Source organism: Amblyomma mixtum, unplaced genomic scaffold, assembly GCF_055824585.1.
Source record: "Amblyomma mixtum isolate Tamu unplaced genomic scaffold, ASM5582458v1 scaffold_13, whole genome shotgun sequence".
Lineage (NCBI taxonomy): Eukaryota > Metazoa > Arthropoda > Arachnida > Ixodida > Ixodidae > Amblyomma > Amblyomma mixtum.
The window spans coordinates 1,402,929-1,409,122 of record NW_028317662.1 but is presented as its reverse complement, the minus strand read 5'-3'; the positions used below and the strand labels follow the sequence as shown (position 1 = coordinate 1,409,122).

The following is a 6,194-nucleotide window of genomic DNA, read 5'->3' as shown; positions in this document are numbered from 1 at the left end:
GACCAGGGGCATAACTGTGTTGTCGCTATGTGAAACACAACTGTCTCCTTGACCCTTTGTCTAGCTGCGATATCATCTCTATGTTTAACACGGCGGACTACAGCTGCAGGCGAGGGTTAGAGTTGGGTTCGGGCACTGCTTGACGAATTCGCGGACAAGTCGACACCCGTTCGACTAGGAGAGAAGCCCCGTCGGGTGTTAAATTTCGGTGATAAGAAAAAGTGGAAGGCTGGGTTCGGATACATTCTATACAACCTCAACAGCAAATGGAAGACTGTCTTCGGCGCACTCGTTGCAATTTTTAGGTGGCTCTCATTCCATACAGCCATTAGAAGAAGGGTGGCCCTTGCCATGAACGCGGTGTCCTGATAACTTTTGCACGACGAAACACCACCGAACCTATGAACACGGCGCCGAGTGAAGATTGTGGGGACGCACTCGCCCCTGTGGTTTGCTTACCTGCATTGCATCACAACTGTGGTTAGCTCCTCCGCAAGGCACCCGCCTCAGTTGTGTTACTTTAACTAACAGTGGAGGGCGCTCGGGTCGCAGTGACACCAGCGCCACGGAAGGCGTTGATGAAGGAGATGAAAGTCCAGGAATATGACCATGAAAGGGACGACTAGACAAAACAAGCGATAAATTATAGTATAAATTATAATGAAAACGAAGTAAATTTACAATTTGAAATAATCGCTTCCACCAGTGCCTATTTGAGGGATTCATACATGAAACCACAGAGCACATGACAACGCAGGTCTTTATATTCTGCAGCATAACCGTCACCGTGCAGCTCACATCTAACGTGCAGAGCAGTCGCATGGTAATTTTTCTACCACTGAGGCCGTTAATGGCTGCATGTAGAGGCCATCTATTGTGCTTCATACTGTTTACAGAAATTTTCTCAAGTAACATTCGTGATTCGATCAGTGTGAACTAATAGCATACTGAAACTGGAAATTGGTTTTGAAGAAACGAATTGACGCAGAACCTGTCCGACATAAGCGAACTGCGGCGTAAGGAAAGAGATAAAGAAGGGAGTTAAATAATAAAATTAATAGTGCTTTAGCTTTGTTTAAACCGAGATAGAAGGCGCAGCTTCACGATCCTTTAGCCTGGCAAAGCCTCGTTATTCTGTTTGTTGACCATTTCTTTCGCATTTGGGAGCTAAACCATCGTGAAGCTACCGCTTCTCAGTGGGTTTAGCCAAAGCTAAAGCGAGGTTAACTATCTTAAACTGTCTCGTTGTTTAACTAATGAACACACTTCTAACGTGAAGCAATGCCTTTTATTGTTGATGATTCTTGATGACAGCTACGATTTAATTGTGGTTGTCGGTAAGCAGCTTTGTCTTGGTGGAAATCTTCGAAACATTAAACGAGGCTTGGATTGGTTCTCTCTTTAAGACGATATCTATTATTACTTTTATTTCTTGACAGGTTGCCCCAACCTAATCTATGTATGACGAGATCAAAGTAAGTACTATATTGAGTTGTATGCTTTGGTTCAAACTATGTTAGTTCTAGGCTAAAACGCCTATTTAGCTTAGATGGGGCCAGACAAGGGCAAATGCCCGTTGTATCTAGAGCCTAGACACCCTTGTTCAGTACTGGACTCCATGGCTCTGACTACAAGGATACTCCACAGCTGCTATTTATGCGCGCCTGGACGCATGGCGTCACGCCCTAGCACGTGAACAGCCCATGTGGACTTCGTGCGTAGGCGCACTGCCGCTCAGGCGCCTAACACGTGAACACTATTTGTGGAATTCGTGCTAAGGCGCGCCTCTGCTGCAGCCCTGACGGCTCGGCCTAGCACGTGAACACCACATGTGCACTTCGTGCCAGGCGCGCCGGTGATCTTTAGTTATGTACTGGTTTAGGAGGGCGTGACGTCATGGCCTAGCACGTGAACAGCGCATATTTGGTTTGGTTTGGTTTATTGGGGTTTAACGTCCCAAAGCGACTCAGGCTATGAGGGACGCCGTAGTGAAGGGCTCTGGAAATTTCGACAACCTGGGGTTCTTTAACATGCACTGACATCGAACAGTACACGGGCCTCTAGAATTTCGCCTCCTGCGTTTTTCGGTGAGCAGCCGAGCACCGTAACCACTGAGCCACCGTGGCGGGGCTGAACACCGCATGTAGACTAATACTCCTGTTACACGGGCAATTGCAACGGCCGTTAACGCAAACGGTAGTTGAATGCCGTAACGGCCGTGGCAACGGAACGGTGGTGGCTGCGCTCCCACGGCACTTTACATGTTCGGTCGGTTCACTACCGTTTCGGCGATTTATCACGTGACACTTGAACGTTTTACCTCGCCAACTCAAAAAAATTTTGTTGCTCTAATAATTTTCTGCGCTACATGCTGTGCATTGTTTTTCTAACTATTTCCAAGAGTTGCTTGCAAAACAAGCGGAGAAGCTTATTTAGCCGATCCAATCCGATTTATGGCGTTGCAAAATGGCTGCGTTTGTAGTGGTAATACAGTACTGCTTATTGCGGTTTCAATGTGGTGGAGCGTCCCATTTCACGTTCCATCGCTTTTACTAACCGCAGCACCACTGTGCATTTCTTTTTTTCTTTCGTATCGCGAGTAACCGTCTGCGCGATTCAGCAGGTGCTGTGTTGAACGTGGTGCGACTTCGCGACGCGACCCCGACAGGAGCCGTGGAATGGCGCTTAGCCGGCCGCTTCATGAATCCGACCGTGATCGTCCACCCGATTTGCTTCTCCTGTTTGCGCACTACGAGGCCTTGTTGTCAGCAAAAAGGGCTGAACTGCAAGCTGTGCGCGTTCAGAAAGCGTCTGTCAAGAAGAAACGGAAGGCGGCAGAAAGGCGGGGTCGCCGCCCACATTTGCATACATCGTTCCACATTTGCATACATCGTGAGCTCGTGTCCCTCACTAACACGGGAGGATACGAACATGCGAGCTTGCATACCCCTACACCAGCGCGTCGCCCTGTCTCTGCACAGACTCGCCACATCGGCAGAGTAAAGGACTATGGCGCATCTTTTCGGCGTGGGTCGGCCATCCGTGAACCTGATCTTCCGCGAGTGTTGTGACGTTGTCGTAGATGTTTTCGAGCCCCAGGTTGTGCGGTTTCTGTCACTGAACAATGTTAGAGAGCATGTTTGACAGTTCGAAGCCTACACGGGCTTTCCGCAGGGCTTTGGCGCACTGGCCGGTTGCCATATAGAAGTCTCGTCACCCAAAGAAAACGCGCAGGACTATTACAACTACAGGGGCTGGTACAGCATAATTTTGCTTGCTGTTGTAGACCACAACTACCAGTTGTGGTCTAGTAGACCACAACTACAAGTTCATGTTTGTTAATGTAGGGTCTCCAGGACGCAATCATGACGCAGCAGTGTACAGAGGCTCTATACTACCGGACATAGTAGGAAGTGATCTCTTCACTCTACCAACCCAAAATATTGCCGGAATGCCAATAGGAGCGGTCCTCCTCTGTGACCAGGCCTTTCCTTTGCAGCGTCACTTGAAGCCTTTCCCTCACATGAGTGCAAGCAACCCTACAGTGCAAATGTTCAATTAGACTCTCTCAAAAGCGAGGCGTGTTGTTGAGAATGCCTTTGGGAGATTGAAGGCTAGATTCAGGGTCTTGAAGATGATTCAGTGTCATATTGAAAATGTCAACAGCATTGTGCGAGCTTGTTGCATCCTCCACAATGTATGGGAACACATGCGTGATCAGTGCGACACACTGTGGAGTGCTGAAGCAGCAGCCGGGGAGCTTCCGCATCCTGTTTGTGTGAGCAACGCAGTGAGCTCGTCAGGTGAAAGTGTCCGACGTGCTTTGGCCAAGCACATTTGTTCATTGAAGCCATGACTACTTTGAAAAGCTTTGTTTTATGCATGTAATTGTGAACAATGAACAGAACGTGAAAGACTGGGCAAGTTTGTGGCAATTTTTGGAGCACGTGTGCACACTGGTTTTTTATTCAGCGTTCTCTGGGCAGTCAGGCTGACGCTCCTGCCGGCCTTCAAAGTACTGGCGAATATCGCTCACCATTTCGCGGTGAATGTCATTCGCCTCCTCCTGGAGACTGACCGACTTTTTGGCCAACTTATATTCTTTTTTGGGCATCCTTCTGGCACGGTTTTCTTGCCTTTCCAGCAGCAGCACAACCTTCTCCATTGATGATGTCGGCTGTCTCCTTTTCCGTGTGTGGCCTTGCTCGGCTGAGCCTGGCTCGTCGATGCCTCGTTGGTCGAAAGACTGGTCGACGCCTCGTTGGTCGAGGCTTCGACATTTGTGATGTCTAAGCTGCTCGACGCTTCTGAGGGTGGTTGTGAGGCAATAATCTCAGCACCCTCTGGCAGCCGTTCCATCATGTCCAGCTTAAGAAAAGAAGAAGAACGGAAGGTTACCGAATGTTGCTTCTAAGTGATTTTTACTGCGTTGCATGATGAGTGGAAGTGGTACACATAACGTGCACAAAGATTTCAATATACCAGAATTTTATGCAATACCTCCCGTTTTCTCTAAAAGAGTTTTGGTACACCCTAAAGCACACAGCCTACCCTGGTACCCTTTTGTAACATAACCATCCTTACCTATCTCGCCCTATTTTTTAACTCCAAGAAAAGTAGTAAGTATTGTGCCATCCTGTATGTCAGAAATGTTAGGCAATGATTTCGATGCTACATAGACTTTGACGCTTATTGAAGTTATCTGTGCATTTTTAGTACTCTTGAACACAACAATGCCTTATGCTCATGTCATGTGTTTCAGTAACATGAAATTCTCTGAACTTTGCTGCCATCCGTCTCCGGCGACAAACTTGGCCAGCAAAAAAAAAACCAATTTCGATTTGTCAGTCCATTTCAAGTGTTTACATGCAACCAAAATAATCAAATGTTGCACCTGAAAGCTCTCCTGTACAAGGCTTCTATCATTCAGAGGAAGGTTTCCAAGGAAGGCGTGAAGCCGCTTGTAAAATGGGCACTGAGTTGCAGCCGACCCAGTGCCAGCAGTGCTTTCCTTTCTGAAATAAAAACAAAGCACAGCTAAGAGTCACTTATTTATGTCGTAAGAGATGAACATGAATTTTTTTTTGTGCACAAGTACAAACTGCCAAGAACAATGAACCTCCTTGTGCTGTAAGTTAAAACAGCAGGCAAAGAGGTAAACAACAAGGACAGCGCTGTTGAATTACTATGCGAGCTCAATAGGCTTCGATAAAAAATCAGCTGATAGTCAAGGTACAAGTTAGTAGCCTATAGACAATGTCAAGACATAAGTTTGGGAGATTGTAGAACGTGTTGTTGGACTAGTTGGTTCAATAGTTCAGATATGGCAGTTGCACGAAACACACAGACACAAGACAGGGTACGGGCGAGCGAAAACTTACAACTGATTTTATTCAAAGGACACAGCACGTATTTAAAGGAAAAAGGAGAAAAGAATGCACTTTGAGCATGATCAGCGCAAGGATACATCATGTGGAAATCAGTGACACACCAAGGCCTGAACTTAGATCGTCTTATCGAGAAAGGCTACCTCATTATTGAATAGTACAATCGAAGAATCACTTATACATGCATCTCCTCTTTTAATTATGAAGTAAGCTTCCACAACTTTTCTCGTGCGATTGAATAGCGACTCTTGCCCGGAACACTAATCTCATCAAGCCGTGGCGGACAGTCACTCCAGGAAAGGCAATGCTTTGCCAAATGAGATCCCTCCCCTGTTGTTAGCGATAACCTATGTTCCCGTGCACGATCGTTCAAGCAGCGTCTAGTCTGGCCTACGTACGTTTTTCTTTCTGATCGAACACACTTCTCGGCTCAAACACGTTCTGTCAGGCTACGCTGCCATGCCTAGATTACGGCAAACGGCTACATATTATAACCAATTGTACTACGCTAAGCTGTGATCGCTATTCCTGCATTGCTGCGTGAACATTACAATGAGCCCGAAGCGTCGAGAAAGTCACGTTCGAGCTCATGTCAAGCAAAACCCCGCGTTGGCTCTGGCATTGAAACACACGTCCGGCCCTGCGGGGCCACAGATTTCATTGAACATGCCTGACAAGGCGCTATGTCGGCTGAAAAATCACTAATAAATTCATAGTAACTTACTCGTGAGCCTGGGGCAAGTTGACAGTCACGCACACAGCGTGGCCACATTCTTCGCTTGCGAGCTGATTGAAGAGTGCCGTCAT

At 47.2% G+C, this 6,194-nt stretch overlaps 1 pseudogene; it reads right to left on the bottom strand.

Moving 5' to 3' along the window:
• Positions 1-3,964: 3,964 nt before the first annotated feature.
• LOC149324867 (uncharacterized) lies at positions 3,965-6,194 on the bottom strand (annotated as a pseudogene).